The sequence below is a fragment of the Nomascus leucogenys genome, chromosome 16, assembly GCF_006542625.1.
Source record: "Nomascus leucogenys isolate Asia chromosome 16, Asia_NLE_v1, whole genome shotgun sequence".
Lineage (NCBI taxonomy): Eukaryota > Metazoa > Chordata > Mammalia > Primates > Hylobatidae > Nomascus > Nomascus leucogenys.
The window spans coordinates 55,345,582-55,364,588 of NC_044396.1; the positions used below are offsets into that span (position 1 = coordinate 55,345,582).

General features: G+C 41.2%; 1 long non-coding RNA gene across 2 annotated transcripts in view; it reads right to left on the reverse strand.

Annotated features, from left to right (window-relative positions):
- The window catches only part of LOC115830694, a 72,959-nt gene that overhangs the window by 12,261 nt on the left and 41,691 nt on the right, over nucleotides 1-19,007 (reverse strand). Inside the window, exon 5 of one of the 2 annotated variants that reach the window (XR_004026252.1) lies at nucleotides 9,181-9,569. The exons of the other annotated variant lie outside the window; for it this stretch is intronic. This is a non-coding gene — a long non-coding RNA (uncharacterized LOC115830694). The remainder of the gene's footprint in view (nucleotides 1-9,180; nucleotides 9,570-19,007) is intronic. 2 annotated transcript variants of the gene reach the window in all.

The following is a 19,007-nucleotide window of genomic DNA, read 5'->3' on the forward strand; positions in this document are numbered from 1 at the left end:
GCTAAGGCTAGGAGTACTTAAGCCAGAGGGAGATTTGCAATTTCAGTTTCTTAGATGGGAGTTCTCCAGGTAGAGCTCCACCTTAAAAGGAAAAGGGTTAAGTGATAGTGCCCTTTCTGAGCCAAATAGACTTTCATAACATTATCATGTGCTTGGAAGATAGCTGAAAATTTGTTTGCCTTTTAAATTTGATTCCATTATCCAGAGACTCTCTCCCTCTGTTCTAATAAATACATCAGCTATAGGATGGCCTGTGAAGCAAGGTGTTGCAGCCAGCCTTCACAGGCTTCAGGTACAGAAGACCAATCCTAACTGGACGTCTCACGGCTGTGTGCCTTGGGGCAAATTGTGGAGCCTCTCAGGGCTCACCTCCATCAATGAAAATAATAGCATCTTTTTGAGGGTGTACTATGAAGATAAAGGGAGATAACAAATGTGGATAACATGGTGTCTGCCATATGATCATAATTATCGCCATGCGTCAGATACTGTACTAGATGCTTCGCACGCTGTCTCATCAATCATACAGTCCTGCCAGGTAAGGCTTCTCAGCCCCCACTTTACAGATGAGGAAATGGAGACTTAAAGGCCCAAGGCCGACCAGGCATGGTGGCTCACGCCTGTAATCCCAGCACTTTGGGAGGCCCAGGAGGGCAGATCACCTGATGTCAGGAGTTCAAGACCAGCCTGGACAACATGGTGAAACCCCTGTCTCTACTAAAAATACAAAAATTAGCCAGGTGTGGTGGCACATGCCTGTAATCTCAGCTACTCGAGAGGCTGAGGCACAAGAATCGCTTGAACCTGGGAGTCGGAAGTTGTGGTGAGCCGAGATGGTGCAACTGCTCGTCAGCCTGGGCAACAGAGTGAGACCCTGTCTTAAAAAATAAGAACAAACAAAACCAAAAAAACACAGCTAGTAAATTGCAGAGTTGGGATTTGAACCTATGTCTGCCTGTCTATGAAAACCCATGTTCTGTCTATTAAACCATGAGTAAGTGCTCAATAAATATTCATTTCCTTTTTGTCACTATGCAAGTAACGTCACAGCCCTTTGTACAGCATCACATCTTGGCAATTCCAAGTTGTCAGTGCCACTCTAGGGTCAATTATAGCACCCTAGATACAATTCTGCAAAATTTCAGCTTTGTTTTTTTTTTTTTTCTTAACAGCAATAAAGCAGTAGCAGTGTTTCCCATTGTGTCACAATATTAAAATTCATTTGAAGGTAATACTAATAAATTTGTTTTTTTTTTTCTAAAACATATTAGAAATCTAAGCATTATCTAGGTACCATAGTAATCACTTTATCCTCTTCCTTCTTGAATAGGAAAGTGAAGGCCTGAGCTAGCTGGGTCCCCAAAGAGAAAGGAAATGCAAATATAGGAGGTATACAATGTCTTGTACTCATTGGCCTCTTAACTATTGCTTGTGGAAAGCAACAAATATAATTATTTTCTAGTTTTAAAAAATAATAGGTGGAGGCCAGGTACAGTGGCTCACACCTGTAATCCCAGCACTTTGGGAAGCCGAGGTGGATGGATCACCTGAGGTCAGGAGTTCGAGACCAGCCTGACCAATATGGTGAAACCCTGTCTCTATTAAAAATACAAAAATTAGCCAGGCATGGTGGTGTGCGCCTGTAGTCCCAGCTACTCAGGAGGCTGAGACAGGAGAATTGCTTGAACCTGGGAGGCAGAGGCTGCAGTGAGCCGAGATCGCATCACTGCACTCCAGCCTGGGCAAGAGAGAGAGACTCCACCTCAAAAAAATAATAATAAAATTAAAAAATAACAGGTGGAAAGAATTACGATTGTATAGCACACTGACTGGCTATATGGCTGCACATTGGAATCACCTGAGGAGGTTTAAAAACTATTGCTGCCTGGGTCCCACCCCCTAGAGATTCTGGCTTAACTGGTCTGGGGTACAACCTAGAATCAAGATGTTTAAAAATTCCCCAGATGGTCCTGATGTACAGCCAGGTTTGAGAATCACTGGCTCAGCAGATCACAGATGGAATTCATGTCTCAAAAACTCCATAAGGCAGCCTTAAGTCAGACTTCCTGGGTTGAATGCCAGCTTCACCACCTACTAGGTTTGTAACCTTGGCAAGTCATTTCAGTTCCCCATGTTCCCTTTTGCCCATTTGGAAAATGAGGCTCAAAATATCTCATGATATCGGGAGGATTTAGTAAGGATATATTGATAAAGCACTTAGCACAGTCTCTAGCATAGGAAGGTAAACACAAGGTTATTATTGTTGAACTGTGATTCAGCCCTGATTTTCAGGACATAAGCAAGACTGGCATAGAAAATTCAGCTCTCAAGGGTAAATGTACCAGAAGGCTGGCCCTTTATTTAAGTACTTTGTTCTCATCCACCACAAAATGAACCTGTTTTCAAGATAAGCACTTCTTGTCTAACACAAAATGGATCTTAGACATCCCTGGGGTGAGGAAAGTAATATCTCAAGAAACCATCCTAAGGAGCATGTACTTGTTGGTTCTGGGAAGAAGCACTGACTCCAGATAATGTAGAGGAAGAAATCTCTTTATTTGGTTTGGGCTCTAGGAACTTTATGATGTCCCTTTAAACTTGACATCTTTCATTTGCAGACTCTTTGGCGGGTAGTTTTCTCCAAACTAGTAACTGGCAAGGGAGACATGATTTTGGATGTAAAGATGTGATTTGTTAGGAGTTGTAGGGCAGTGAATTTGGGGCTTTCACATCTTTCCTTTGTACAGATGAACTGCCTAAAAGTTAGCATCAAATATGCAATGTTGTTCTCCAGGCAGACATAATACTCATACCCAGCAGTGTGACAAGGCCAGCAACACTCCCTGTAGATCCAGGAAAGACCCAAGTAAATATGTGTATTCAAATACATCAATTGAGTGAGCAAAGAAAGTTAGATTAAATCCCTTTAAAAAAGAGATGCTTCCAAAACAGTTTTTTATTTGAGATCTTCGAAAGAGGAAGAACTGGAGTTAGAGATTTATTTATTGATTTATTTATTTTATTTTTATTTATTTATTTTTGAGATGGAGTTCTGCTCTTGTTGCCCAGGCTGGAGTGCAATGGCATGATCTCGGCTCACCACAACCTCTGCCTCCTGGGTTCAAGCAATTCTCCTGCCTCAGCCTCCTGAGTAGCTGGGATTGCAGGCATGCGCCACCACACCTGGCTAATTTTGTATTTTTAGTAGAGATGGGGTTTCTCCATGTTGGCCAGGCTGGTCTTGAATGCCCAACCTCAGGTGATCCTCCCACCTCGGCCTCCCGAAGTGCTGGGATTACAGGCGTGAGCCTCCGTGCCCGGCAGAGTTTTTATTTTTAAAGGATCCCTCTGACTACTATTAACAGAAGTAGATGGATTTGGGATACATTTTAGAGGTTGAACTGACAGAACTTTCTGTTTTGGCCTGGAATTAGTACACAGAGCAGATGAGAAAATCAAAGAGGATTCCTAGATATTTGGTTGATGTCATTTTGTGGGAAATAGAAGGTATGTGGAAGAATAGGTTTAGGAGAGAAAATCAAGAGTTCTTTGGGCCTGGGCACAGTGGCTCATGCCTATAATCCCAACACTTTGGGAGGCTGCGGCAGATGGCTTGAGACCAGCCTGGGCAACATGGTGAAACCCTGTCTCTATAAAAAACAGAAAAGGAAAAATTAGCTGGGTGTGGTGGCATGGACCTATAGTCCCAGCTACTTGAGAGGCTGAGGTAGGAGGATCACCTGAGCCCAGGAATTTGAGGCTGCAGTGAGCCATGATCGTGCCACTGCACTCCAACCTAGGTGATAGAGTGAGACCCTATCTCAAAAAACAAAACAAAACAAAAAAAAGAGTTCTGTTTAGGCATGAAAGTATTTAATGTTTATTAGACATTTGGGTGGAGATGTTGAGTAGGCAGTTGGAAATTCAAGTCTGTAGCTTAGGGATGAGAGCAGGTGGTCTCTCAGCAGTCACTGGCAATACATGATTTGTGGGACTGCAGGAGCTCATCATGGAAGAGAATATAAAGAAGCTCTTTCCCCTCACTCTGTAGATGAAGGAACTATGCTCAGAATAGATGTATCTGTTTTCACAGTGAATCAGCAATAGAATCAGGATTAGAATCCAAATTTAATCCCACTGAGGGATTCCAGGGTGCAGGACTTGCAGTGCTAAAACCATGGAAGTTCCAGGCAGCCAAGGAAGATTGATCATCCTATGCCTAGGCCAGTGATCACCTAACCATTTTCTCCTTTGGCGACCTGGAAGTGATTGATTGCTGTGAGTGCTTTGTTTATTGTTTTCAAGAGAAGATTGTTTTCATTCTTTTCTATGTCAATGAAATATTATGTTCATTTGGAAGCAGACTTAGCTTTTCCCGAGAGGAAATTACAAAGTGGTAATTACCATGTTTTCTTGCTCCTCCTGGAATAATCAGAGCAAGAAAGACAATATTTTTGATGGTGGCACACGATTAACTCTCAAGACAAAGCTGAAATCTCAGCTGGAGGGAGAGGGGCAGGAGAGAATAAAGTGCCTCAAACTGAGCTCAGCATCTCCCTGAACTCAGCCACTCCTCCTGACTCTTCTGCTTGTGTTGCTATCACATCTTTTCTCTCCCCTTTATCTCTCCCTTCCTGATACCACTCCAGTTTCCTAGCTCTATAAATTTGTCCTCATCAACATGCCTTGCATCTGACATTCAATGACCCACTATACACAAAATTGCTCAAAACAGAAACTCTGGAGTCACCCTTGACCTTCCTTTCTCCCTCTCTGATGGAATCTTTTCTCCCACACTTCCCAAATGCCTCTTACACCTGTCTTTTCCTCTCATGTCTCACAACCACCACCTTAGCACACCAAAATCCCTGGATTTCTGTAGAAGTCTACCGCGTTATCTCCCACTTTGCCTCTAATCCAGGCTCCACACTGATGACAAAATTATCTTTTTAAAATGCAAATCTGCTTATAGCACTTGTTGCCTTCATCATTTATGCTTTTTAAATTTTAAAATTTTTATTTATACATAAAAGTTGTACATATTTTGGGAATGCCGGTGCTATGTTGATGCCTGTCTTCAATGTGTAATGATCAAATCAGGGTCATTGGAATATCCTTCACCTCAAACATTGATCTTTTCTTTGTGTTGGGAACATTACAATTCTTCTCTTCCAGCTATTCTAAAATACACAATAAATTATTGTTAACTATAATATCCCTACTGTACTACCAAATACTAGGACCTATGCCTTTTCTCTAACTGTATTTTTGTACCCCTTAAGATTCAGACTTTACTAAGACTGGCTTCCTCCATATTTACTTCAAAATCTGGCTCCTTCCATCACTTCCAGTCAGTTTCTATATTCAGATCAGATCTTTTTGGATCCTCTCATTGGGAAGATGGGAGATCGTCTTATGTTTGAGGTTGCTTTGCTTGTGGCAGTGATTCAGTGCCTGAATGTAAAGGAAACATCTCTCCTTCCTCTCAGCTGGGATCCCTACCTTCAGTCACCCTCGCTGCAATTCAGCCTATCCTGCTGCGCAGCGAGAGGAGTGGCTGTGGTGTGCTGGGAGTATTGATCTTGGAGTCAAGAGACTCCAATAGAATTCTATCTCTGTCACTTTCAATCCGTCTGACTTTGGGCAAGTCATTTAACTTGTCTGAACTTCATTTGCCTAATCTGTAAAATGAAGGCACTCCATAAATGTTAATTAAAACTGAAGCTTCCTTGCTCTAAATTTTTAGTAACTCTCATTGCCGGACTTACCCAATTTCTCAGTCTGGCTGGTTTTCAAAACCCTCCCTCTGTCTGCAGCTTTAACCAACTTGCACATACTTTGTGCTACACACCAGGCTACTTGCAGCCCTCTGGACACCCATCACACTGTGCCTTAGGCACAAATGTCCACTGGAGCATCTCTCTCGTCACTGTTGTCACACTCATTCACCTTCTGAGGTTCAGTTCCATTGCTACCTCATTCTGCAATGAAACTTTTCTTAATCCCTCAACCAAATGTAATCTCTCCCACTGCTAAATGCCCGGTCTCTCTATATATAGTTTATGGTACCAATCTATTCATGTTACAGAAGTTCTTGTGCTTGTCTAGTAAGTGATTAGGATCCTCCACTTTATTGTAAGGACCTTAGCATCATAGGACACATTATGTTGAGCATTCTATGTCCTCAACAATTATTTATTAAACTTAAAGTACTTATGGGACAAGGGCATTAGCAAAATCCATCATCTAAATGACTAAACAGGAATCTATTAATTCATTTGTTCGCTTATCAAGCATTCACTGTTTCTTAAATCCTGGAGATTTATAGAGAATTTTAGACAGAATTCCAACCTTGAATGATCTCATAACATAATCAGACAGCTAAAATATAATGTGATAAATACATAATAGGAAATCAGCAGATAAATAAACATGATTACAAATACTTTATTTTATTGATTATAGTGAAATGCCTCAAAAGATTCCATTTTAGTCTTGTAAAGTCCCACAGTTTAGATACACAAACCCATCCATGTCTGCTTAGGCAGAAGGAGCAGGGAATTACTATTTGTTGAATGCCTTTTAGGTGCTGTATTAGTTCTTGTACTGCTATAAGAGTACAAGGGCAATTTATAAAGAAAAGAGGTTTAATTGGCTCATAGTTCCACAGGCTGTACAGGAGGCACGGCAGGGGAGGCCTCAGGAAACTTACAATCATGGCAGAAGGTGAACAGGAAGCAGGCACATTGTACATGGCTGGAGCAGGAGGAAAAGTGGGGTGGGGAGGTGCCACACACTTTTAGACAACCAGATCTCACGAGAACTCTATCATGAGAACAGCTCTAGGGAGATGGTGATAAACCATTAGAAATCACCCCCATGATTCAATCACCTCCCAACAGGTCCCACCTCCAACATAACAGATAACATTTCAACGTGAGATTTGGGTGGGGATACAGATCCAAACCATATCTGGTGCCAAGCAATATATACACATTATTTCATTGTCAGAGGTATTGTGGGATATTGTTATAATCCCCACTTTATAGCTGAGGAAACTTAGGTTAAGAATTGTCACATAACTTGTGTAAGGCCTTATAATTAGAAGTCCTGAGTCAGTTTTCAAACCCATGACTCTTTGATATCAACTGGCCTGTGACATCAACTTTTTAGACGACAAACAGACAGCAACCTAAGGGCCTGCGGGTAGTCTGTCCCAGGAACTTGAGCTACTGATTTGGAACTACAGGAATTTGCTTCTTGGCCTGAAGACTTAGATATCAAAGGGACCAGGGATATTTGGCCAGGCTAAGATAAGATTTAGAGGAGTCATTCAACCAGGAAATATGGTAAGATAGTCTAGGTGACAACTCAGGAAAGAACTGCCACTTTGAAGCCGGAACACAAAACCCTCTCCCTGAAGTTCTATCTTTGAAAACTTCACCTCTTTTGAAGCACCCTCCAAGGGAAAGGAGCCAAGGGCTGCTCCTGTTCTAAGTTTTATCTGCTAACCTCAGCTTCCACTCAGTCACCTCATTAGAACAATGGAATGTGGTGAAACTGTAAGCACAGAATGATGAAGGTGGGAGTGCCGTCAGGAGGAACACCACGCCGTGATTTCCAAGAATGTAGAAAAAGAAGCTAACATTCTCAAGACTTTGTGGAAAGATTAAGGAGACAGCTTTCTAGGGGGGAAAATGCAATAATTCCTCTAACAGATGTGTTTGCCACAAAATAGAGACAAATTGTATTGTATAATGCGAAAATGTTTTCAAATATTTGTACGAAAAAGTGAGGTGGTAAAGAACAGACTGCTATTTTTCTGTCTTTACTCAAAGATCTCTAAATTCCACTAAAATTATGTTTTCCATTGTAGAGGGCAGAGCTATGGCCAGACAAGGCTCTTTCTGCATTCAAATTGAAAAGTGGTGAGAACTGTGCTTATTTCTGCAGCTGGTGCTAACATCAGTCCATAGATTTAGGTGTTCAAGAAATGCAAAAATTTGTTTAAGTTTTATAACTCAAAATCTACCATAGTCTTCATTCTTCCAGGTGAAAGAAACTTAATCTCAGCCTATTTAGGGTTTCCACTTTTCCTAAGAGTTATATCTTCGTACCAGGTATACCAAAAGGCTGGGGCGGGGGTGCACACGAGAGACAGTATCCGGACATCTGTCCCTATCCATCCACACTGCCATCCACTGAGGTAGACTTTGGTCTGCATGATGACTCATTCCAGTCTGCAAAGTCCTTTCCTATCCAGTGGTTTTCTTACACTCTTGTGGGCGCACAGGAAACATTCTGTGGCTTCCAAGCCACACTGGGTCCAGGAAAGCAACCCCGTGCTTCTAAGACCCTATCTGCTTCCATGCGGTTTGGGGGCCTATGAAGTTATTCCACTGCCCTGTGCTATGCAGGGCTGCAATAGCCTCTGCCGTCCAGGTCCTTTAGCCAGGACCAACCACACTGCCCCTTCTCCATGGATATTTTCCCTCCCTTCTGGGGACTCACTTGGGAAAGCACCTCTAGTACCCTCACTGTCTCAACCCAATCTTTCAAATCTATCTTGAGATTCTCATGCTCTCTTCTCCCTCTCAGGACCACACCTTTAAAACTCCAAAACCAAGTGGATAATCTGACTGGAAGGAGAGAAGGAGGCCATGGGGTAGCAGAAAGTATGAGGGGGAAGGACCAGGTAGGTCTTGTCTCAAAATGGCACTCACAGTTTTCTGTTTTGTTGTTGAGTCAAAATGATCCTCTCTTCCCAAAACAAACAAACAAGAAACATGTTTTTTAAAATTTAAAGACATATTTCAAGCTGTTTATAGCCCAATTCATTTAGCTTTGATGATCTCTCCTATTTCCGACAGTTACAAATGCAAATGTTCTCTTTGGGAAATCAAATGTTACTTTGAGTCCCCGGGATGTTTATGCAGAGCTATCAGAGAGGGAGGCAATTTATGACATGGGAATACAAACTTAGCCAGGGGTAGGGGGGCACATTTTCCTCACACTCTAAGACAGGACTAATAGCTATAATTTCACCTGCATTCCTGGATATCAGCCCTTTCTTGCCCCAGGCTCTGGCATGATGCCTCCCAAGATAAGGGTCTGATAACAGACCTGGCTATACAGGAAAGCAAAGTAGGTCATCCTAGTTAAGTGATTTGGGGCAATTACCTTCCATTTGAGGATGCTGCCTGCTCCAGGCATCTTCTTTACCAGCTTGCTGTGGGCTCTCCCCTTCCTCTGGGGAAAATTTGTTTCATCAAGGTTATTTCTTTGTTTTAGAAAGCATAGATTTGAAGACGCTGCCTTGACTCCATACAGACAGAAAGCCCTTCCAGATGGCTTTTGATTTCTCCTGGCACCTGCAGACTGCAGGGCAACCAAAGGAACTGGGATGCTTGCAGTGTTCTCTGTTCATTCATAGAGTCTTCCCATCTCTTTTCTCTCTTCCCCACAGCAAGTCCTCTTCTGAACCCTCATTGCCAAATATCTGCATGTTGTTATGGAGCTGTCTCAACATGGGGCCTTTGACGCCTGTATCCTCACACCCTTAGAAGATCCTGAGAAAGGAAGATGACATGTGAGAAACTTCAATGTCTTCCTGCCATGAGCAATGTCTTCGTGCAATCAGCCTCCAACTCTATGCATCCAAAGGTGGTAGAATTTGTTAGCAAATTTGTTCAGCAAATTTTAGTTACAAGCCGGAGCATAATTTTCTTAGCTTTTATGAAGTCCTTCAGAACTACAAGTGTTGAAACAATGTGCTGAAGATAGTTTTCATTTTTCATCGGAAAACAATTTCTAACCCACTCCAGTTTCAAGAGGAGCCCTGGGAAATACACAAAAGACTGAAAATTCCCTTATTCTGCCAATTTCTCCATTTACTATGGAGGTAACCTGGAGAAAATGGTTTGAATCTTTGTGCTCAGTTCCTACTCAGAATTCAAGTTGGAGAGAGCAATGTTGATTACATTTCTAGCAGCAGCAAATACAATGGGAAGTAAAGCTCTTTTGGTATGTGTCAGGGTAATTTTTATCATAAACAATTGGGTTGTCACACATTAGTCATACAAAAGTATTAGGTCCATAATAATGTGTTCATTCTCCAATTTTGACATTTAACATTAAGTTTAGTATAGAGATTTTTCAACCATAGCTGCACATTAGAATAATCTGGGGATTTTCAAAGCAATAGTTAAGCCACACACAATCTCAGAGATTCTGACTTAATTGCTTTGGGGTGAAAGTCAAGGTGTCAGCATTGTATTAAAATCTTCACAGGTGATTCTAATCTGAAGCTGGCGTGTGGAACCACTAATAGAGAGAACATAATGCAGGCTTTGGGGTTGGACAGACTTTGGTTCAAATCCCTGCTCTACCACTAATCGGTTGTGTGATTTGGGGGGAACTACTTAATGATTTTAAGCCTAAATTTCCTCCTCTGTCAAAAGGAAGATGGAGTAGTCATATAGTTTGAATATATGTCCCCATCAAATCTCATGTTGAAATTTAATCCCCGACCTGGGAGGTGGGCCTGGTGGGAGGTGTTTGGGTCATGGGAGCGGATTCCTCATGGCCTGGTGCTGTCCTTGAGCTAATGAGTGAGTTCTCGCAAGAGCTGGTTGTTTAAAAGTGTGGCGCCTGCTGCAATCACTGCTGCTCCTGCTTCATCTTCTGCCATAAGTAAAAGCTCCCTGAGGCCTCCCCAGAAGTGGAGCAGATGCCAGCAACAGCTTGTACAGCTTGCAGAACCATGAACCAACTGAACCTCTATTCTTTATAAGTTACCCAGTCTCAGGTATTTCTTTATAGCAACACAAGAACAGCTTAATACAAGTAGTGTTTCAGGGGCAGTATTAAAGATTAAATGAGGTAACTGGCATATGTAAAACATGAATTTCCTGGCACAGAATAGGTATGCTATGAATATCGGTGCTCATCCTCCCCTTTTATACTTGATCATTTTTAAGATTCAAGTGCTAATCCTTGAGGGAAATGGGGGAAACCCTATGGACCTGGTGATTGGAATTGAAGTGAAGGCAGATTTGGTGTTGATCAGAGTAGAGAATAAGGAGGATGAGGTCAAATCTCAATTTTCTGTGTGATGAATAAACATACAAGGGTTGCAAATCACAGTTCCATAATCGCAGCTCTCAGAACATTCTGGTACAGTTTCCTTTTTAAAAATTAAACCTTCTGGTACCATACTGTAGAATCTATATTTTAAATTTAATATTCAATAAAGTTTTCCTGAGGTGTTTTCAGATATGAAAAATCACTTGGATATTCTGTTCCATGCACTTTATTTGTTCTCTAATATTGGCTATCAGTAGGAAATTTACAACTTCACAGTTGTATTTACAACAACATTCACAAAAGATAATTTATTGAAGATACTCCACCTGTTCCTCCTAAACTCCTATTTTGCCCCCGTTTTGTGCTGAACCCTTATTAACCTCAACAAAGAAGCTTCCATGTTCAAGAGGCCAAAGAAGAGACCCTGAGCCAGGACACGAGACATGGGGTTTTATTAGGGGCTCACAAACAGCAGAGAGAGCCCAGTGGCGGTGGGCTGGACAACGTATCCACCTTCCTACAGTCCAGTGGCAGCGGGCTGGACAGGAAAACTGCAATGGCTTGAAAATATCCAGTGTACACAGTATTTTCACTTAACACCCTCCCCTTAACAACCTCCACTTGGCAACCTTCATATAACCCAAAACTCAGGGCCTCAATCCCCTGTATGGCCTGTGTTCCACAGGATGAGACAGGGGCTTAGATGTTCTTCATAGACAAGGAGCAAATCTCAGGGTTGGCCACTCCCAGATTCTATAGTTTGAAACACTCATTCAGGTGCGTCTGCCATATAGGGTCATGATCAGGGTATGCTTACATTATTGCTATCAGGTACATTTCCTCTATACCACCTGCCAAGAAAGAGCCCTGAGATTGCTGTCTAAATGTCTTAAAATAAAAGCTGTGAAGAAAGACGATGCTATCCAGGCCATCAGCAAATAACAAAAACCCTGTGAGCAAGAACATGACTCATGCTCTGTGCTGTATCTTTGAGGGCTCAAGGTGATCTTCTCTGGTAAAAAGCTCGAGATGCCAGAAAAACCCCTGGACAGGCTGAGGGCAATTGGAACAAGGAATTCAAAAGAACAGAAGAGTGAGGAAGAGCAGGTTTGGGGAGAGTGGAAAGAAAGACATGCTCCAATCCTTGAGATAAACCGGGTAATGTGGAACTGGGCCCAACTGATTGCTCTGTTGGAAACCAGCTGAGCCAAGAGTCTAAGAATTTGGTAATTCTGGGTCAGATCCTTTTCGTCTTAGCACTAACAAATTAGGAGCTAGCCTAGCACAGGGAATGACTCATTGTTGTATTGCTTTCTTTGCTCACCTCCCCTCTCCTTTTTTAAAAAATGGGGACAGGGTTTTGCTTTGTTGCCCAGGCTGGTCTTGAACTCCTGGGCTCAGTTGATCCTTCTGCCTCAGCCTCCCAAAGTGCTGGGAGTACAGGCATGAGCCACCACAGCCTGCCTCTTCCCTCTTTTTAAGGATGTAGATATAAGATACTAATTTTTTTTAAATTAAATAGCTAGAAGGGAACCTGGGTCATTTCATCTAGACCGTCTTCAGCAGAGCAACACTCAACTTACAAATAAATCTCCAATTCATACACACACACACACACACACACACACACAACTGGGTAAAATTTCCTTATAAAAGTTGAAATATAAATATATTTTATGTCATATAGTATAGACTAAGAGTTTTGGCTCAGGAGCAGCCCAAATGTGTATGCTAATCCCAGTTTCCCAATTACGAGCCATGTCGCTATCTTGCTAAGTCTCAGTTTCCTCATCTTTGGAATGAGAATAATAATAGCATCTACCTCACAGATTTGATGTGAGGATGAAGTGCTAGTGCTGGACACAAACGACCACTCCAAGTAGTGAGCTATTGATGTTAAAAATATGGGGAAAATCGCATATTTATAATTGATGACATATGGTATGGAAAGCACTTAAAACAGTGTCTGGCACATGGTAGGTGCTGATTAAACCTTAGCCGTTATCACTGATGTCATCACCCTCTTCTTCCTCCTCATCACCATACTAGACTGCATTTCATTTCCTAGATGATATTAAGTCCAAGTTATTTTTGTGATACCTTTCTTTCTTTCCCCTCTAATTGCCAATGCACTTCTCCTAATATAAGTGATATGTATCTCAATATTTCCCAAAATTACTCAAAAAAGTATTAAATCACCTCCACATAGCCATGAGATAATATTGGATATATAAATAATACATATTTTTAATTGGTATTTCAAAATGTTATTTCCATATACAGCTATTGTATTTTGTAACCCAAAAGTCAGGATACAACGTTATATCCATGGTCTGACAAGGGGACAGAACACTTAGAATTGAGCCTTCCCCACATCAGCTTGACTACATTCGATGATAGAAATGTATTAGACTTGACCAGGCTTTGTCCTCAAAATTGCTTCCTAATCAAATTCTGGCCTAGGAACTCTTTGGCATGCCTCCATGCAAAGATGGAATGGGTCTCTTCTTGAGGAGAGTACTGGTGGGTTCCTCCCTGGTGCAATAGGATGCCAGCCTTCCTCTTCATTGTCTGGTTTCTAGGATATCTGCTGTCAAACAGGGTCTCTATCTACCAGTATTCCAGAGCCTTGCAAGAGAGAGTAGCATCAAACAGTCTGGTCTGCTTCTATCAAAAGCCTCCCCAATAAAAAAGATATATACTTGTTATTGGCTGAAGAATATACTGTTTTTCACCTTTCCAGGTACTCTAAATTACAGACTTCTATCACATTGAATCTAAGGCTGCCTATACATATTAACAACTGATGTTTATTGAGCACTAACTAGTGCTAGGCATTATATAAGCACTTTACTTTCATTATCTTACTTTATATATATATATATATATAAAGCAGAAATACAGAAAGAGCCTAGACGCAGAAAACATCCATGAATAGCTGCACTGGCCATGGATGGCCCAACCTTGTGCTACTCCTGAGCTGTAGCTCTTAGTCTATACTATATAACATAAAGTATATTTATATTATAACTTTTATAAGGAAAATTTTCCCCATTTTGTGTATATATATAGTGTGTGTGTGTATATATATATATATATATATATATGTTTTTTTTTTTGAGGCAATGCCTTACTCTGTCACCTAGGCTGGAGTGTAGTGGTGTAATCATGGCTCACTGCAGCCTTGACCTCCTGGGCTCAGGCAATCTTCCCACCTCAGCCTCCCAAGTAGCTGGGACTACAGGTGCATGATACCACACCTGACTAATTTTTAAACATTGTTTTGTAGAGACAGGGTCCCACTATGTTGTCTAGGATGTCAAAATAAGTCTGAGTGACAGTCTCTTATTATCCTCCTATGGCTGCTGCTGTATATTGGCTACTCATAAACAATGTACATTTCTTTCCTCCTTCATGACTGAAATGCTGATGTGAGAATGAAGGTGCCACAGCCATTTTGCAACCATAAGGCAACAAGCATGAAGACAGAGGCCTCCATGCTAAGGACATCAAAGCAGAAACACAGAAAAAGCCTGGACCCAGAAAACATCCATGAATAGCTGCATTGGCCATGGATGGCCCGACCCTGGACTTATTATATCAGAAAAATAACCCCCTAAGTAATTCTGATAGATTTTTTTCCTTCTTCGAGCCAAACACGTTTCAAATTGATGCACTTCATTTTATGAATGAGGAAATTAAAGCTCAGGTCGTTTGGGTAATTTCTCCAAAGTCCTGTGGCCAGTAGATGCTAGAAACAGGATTTGTACCCACATCTGCCCAGCACCAACACACATGCTCTTACTCACAAGAGCACTGCAGTGCCCTCCCATCACTGTATCTGCATCAGTTCACCACGTCTCATCCTTCCCAAACCATGTGTCACAGAACTCAGATATTATTCATAGATATGCCTCAGCAGAAAGGTTTTGGTGGTAAGTTAAGTTCTAAGAACACAGAGTTTTGTATTCCCTTTTTGTAGAGAACAAACAAAGCATATCAAAATGTCAGTTTCCAAAAAAATAAAAAACTAAAAACCTATTATTAAGAAACCTGCTTGACTTTGATTAATTCAGTGGTTCCCAAACTTATTTGAGTATGGAACACATTTCCTTAAATGACTTTCCTATAAATATCTTCCAGAACATTGTTCCCTTGAATACCAATTTGGGAGATCACTCACTGAATTTTAAGCATTATTTCCTCAGCTTTGGTTTAAAGTAAAAGGAAAGTGAGTAACAATTTTGTCCATTCTGCACCTCCCGGTCCCCTATGAAGTCCCAAAGGATAAATTTCTTTGAGAATCTGGTGCCCAGGGCAAAATATGTACCTCCTGAGGAAGTTATTTGCTTCCTTTTTAAAAATAAAAGTATGTGACTTACAGAGTTTCTCCTTTTGTTTTGGCTTTCTGGAGGCTGAGACAAATAGGAAGTAATTATCAGCTCAGGTTCCTGGGTTTCACGGATTTGTTGGTTTTTTTTTTTTAATCTGATCTTGATTTTCCTCTTGATTTTCCTTGTCTTAATTCTGTATTTGAGTTTTATTTAGCATTATTGTATATGTTCTTGTGAATGACATTATGTTTGTGGAATACAGTGGAGTACAAATTCATTAAATAAAAATCAAGACTGACCTGAGGCTGGGCGCAGTGGCTCACACCTGTAATCCCAGCACTTTGGAGGCTGATGTGGGTGGACCAGAAGTTCAGGAGTTTGAGACCAGCCTGGCCAGTATGGTGAAATCTCGTCTCTACTCAAAATACAAAAATTAGCCAGGTGTGGTGGCGGGCACCTGTAGTCCCAGCTACTTCGGAGGCTGAGGCAGGAGAATCGCTTGAACACAGGAGGTGGAGGTTGCAGTGAGCCAAGATCGTGCCACTGCACTCCAGCCTGGGTGACAGAGTGAGGTTCTGTCTCAAAAAAAAAAACAACAAAAAAAAACTGACCTGAAAAATACAAGTCATAGGGCCTGTTTGTCAACATGATTGTACTGATAGTATCTGATCGAAGATTCAGTGTAGTTTTTAATAATTGATACTATAAAACTTGAAATTACAGCTTATGAATATCTAATGAGAGGAAGGAATAGATTTTCAAATGGGGATATATCTTGGAGATAGAACATAAATGCCTTTGCTGAACTTTTATTGAAATTAATTATACTTCTCTAGATTGCCAAGCTAAATCAATAACTATACCATCAAATTCAGTAATCAAATTAATCACAACCTTGCAAAAATAAAATAAAATTAAGAAAGACATGCCCTGTGATACATACCTATTTCAGGAAACCTAGTTAACCATGGTTGAATAGCCATCACTTCCTTAAGAAGGAATACAATTTGCTATAATTGTCAACACAGAGGAGCAGTAAGTTATTTATGAAGTTGGTGACTTGTGCCATTTCTTGAAGAGTCAACCCAACAAGCTCCAGATCAATAAACAAATGTCAACTAAGGGACATACTGTGAAATAGAGTAGGCAATACAAAGAAATATGATCCCGCAGCTGCTATGAGAGAACACTCAAGTATTAAGAAGGGGCTAGGAGAAGCAGCTCAGAATGTTATTTGCGGCTTTTGTTTTAAAACAAACTCCTATAGCGCTGCTTTCAGACATCGTCAATTGTATTGATAATCTTTCATTTTTCTATATGGCCTCTCTTAGATCTTTAAAACCCTAAAGTCCAGATTTTAATCCGAGACACGGTGACTGCTTAGATAAATTTCATGTGTGAAGATAGAACATTTAAAAATATTAGCATTTGTTTCAGTCTCTCTACTTTTTCAGGCAGCAAAAAGATGTCCTCTTGGTGGCTTTCAGAAAAGGGTTCTTGCAATATAAATGCAAAGAAACAAAAGGGATCTGATTTTATCTTTTGAGTTTCTATGTCAATCTTTGGACCCATGGCTGAAAAAACAGCTTGAGAGAAAAGAGTTTTCAAGAATGAAAGCCAAATCCCTCTTAGAGTTGGTTAGCCTACATAAAACAGAGAATGGAAAATCTTGAATACAGTTTATTTCTCTTTCTTGTAGAAGAAGTCTGGTAGATAGGCTAGAGTGGGCGTGGTTATCAGAGATTCAGACTCTGTCTATATTTCAGTTACCTCCTAGTACTAGCTTGCAGCCTCAAGATTACCTGCTGGTACAAGATGGTTGCTAGAGCTCCAACCATCATAACTACATCTGAGGCAATAGGAACTAGGGAAAGGCAAAGAGTAGCCCTTCCCACTGAGTCAGATCACTTACGCAGCTGTCTCAGAAGTACCAGGCAACTCTTATGATTATATTTCATTTGTCTGATTGTAGTTACATGACCATGCTGGGCTTCAAGGGAGCCTGGAAAACATAATTTTTTAGCAGGGCACACAGCTGATTAAAAAAAAAAAAAAAAAACCAGCACTTGTTACTGAAGCAGAAAGGGAGAATGGATGTAGGGTTGCAAATAACAGTCCCTGCCACATCCCTAAAGAACCCAAGGGGTAAAGTTGATACCGTAAGTGTAAGTTGAGAATAATTCTTGATTATGCAGGTGCAAATTTTCTAACCCCAGATGAGATAAACATCCTTTGGACTGGAGGATGAGCAAAATAACATAAAGGAAGTGAAAAGAAAATAGATGTTGTGCATCCCCACATGGGTCCCTGTGCTCTAAGAGTCATCATCAGATCCTCCAGAGGGGGCACCAGAAACCTCAGATAGACTGGCAGACCCAAAGCAGAGAAGTCCTGTGCCTTGCACCTGATAGAGGCCTGGTAGATAACAAGCTTCATGGCATTTCCCCTGACCTGCCTGGTGAGATATCCATACTGAAAATGGCAGCCTAGCACGTCTAGGCAGCAAAGCCTGCGACAAATCCATGAGATCCCGTGTGATCCTACAGTAGTTTGGAAGAGCGCCCAAAACGTCCCAAGGCCTTCACACTCCATTATGAGGGGCTCAAAAGTAGCTGAGAGGGGCCAGCAGGTTTGAAAATTAAGTCAGAGTTGAGAAGGATATGGGGTAATCTTCCTGGACCAACTACCAGAAACCAGATGGGGAACCCAGATGTCCTAGAAATTTCCTTTGGGGATGATGTACAACTCCATAGATGCCAGCAGGGACAGATGCCTCCCCTTCCCTCAACACGTGGCTCTGTGAAAACTCCTCAGAATTTAGACATGATCTAGGGAACAGAGGGTGGCAAAAACCCTGAACTGACTGGGGTGGGGGGGGAACGCAGATTTGAAAGTGAAAATTCTGATTTGACTGTGTTTTCTTTAAAATGGCTGGGGTTAAATTATCCTACCAGGCAGAATGGAGATTTAAAATTAAAATTCAGTTATAGAAAAAATTATTTTGTACAACTGAGTGTATGACCTGTGAAAATTCATCTGCAAAACATGCTTTCTCAGTTTGCCAATTCTCACGTCTAAAAGTCACTTTTGAAAGCTCAGAATTTTGGTACATTCTTCACTGATGTATGAAAAAGTTGTAACAAATGAGTATTTTGCTGTTTTGTCATTGCTTCAATAATATTGTACCTCATACTCATGACTCACAAATACCCTTTTTAGCCCTTGCCAACAAGTCAGGCATTGTATTTGTACAACAGATACAAATAAAATTTGTATTTCCCAACACTTTAGCTGCACCTAAGTGCCCAATTTGTCCTAGCTTGTTCAGGACTTTACTGGTTTTAGCAATATAGTCCAGTACCCCAGAAATCCTCCCAACAATCTCAGACAAACCAGGATGGTTGGTTACCCTCTCTGCATCAGAATCACCTGGAGGACTTGTTAAAGCACAGATTCCTGGGCTGCACTCCTAGAGCTTTTAATTCAATAGGAGTGGGGGGTGGGGGCTCAAGATCTTTTATTTGTAACAAGCTCCCAGGCTACAAATCTAGGGACCTTGTTGCACTGACCAAAGACACAGGTCACAGT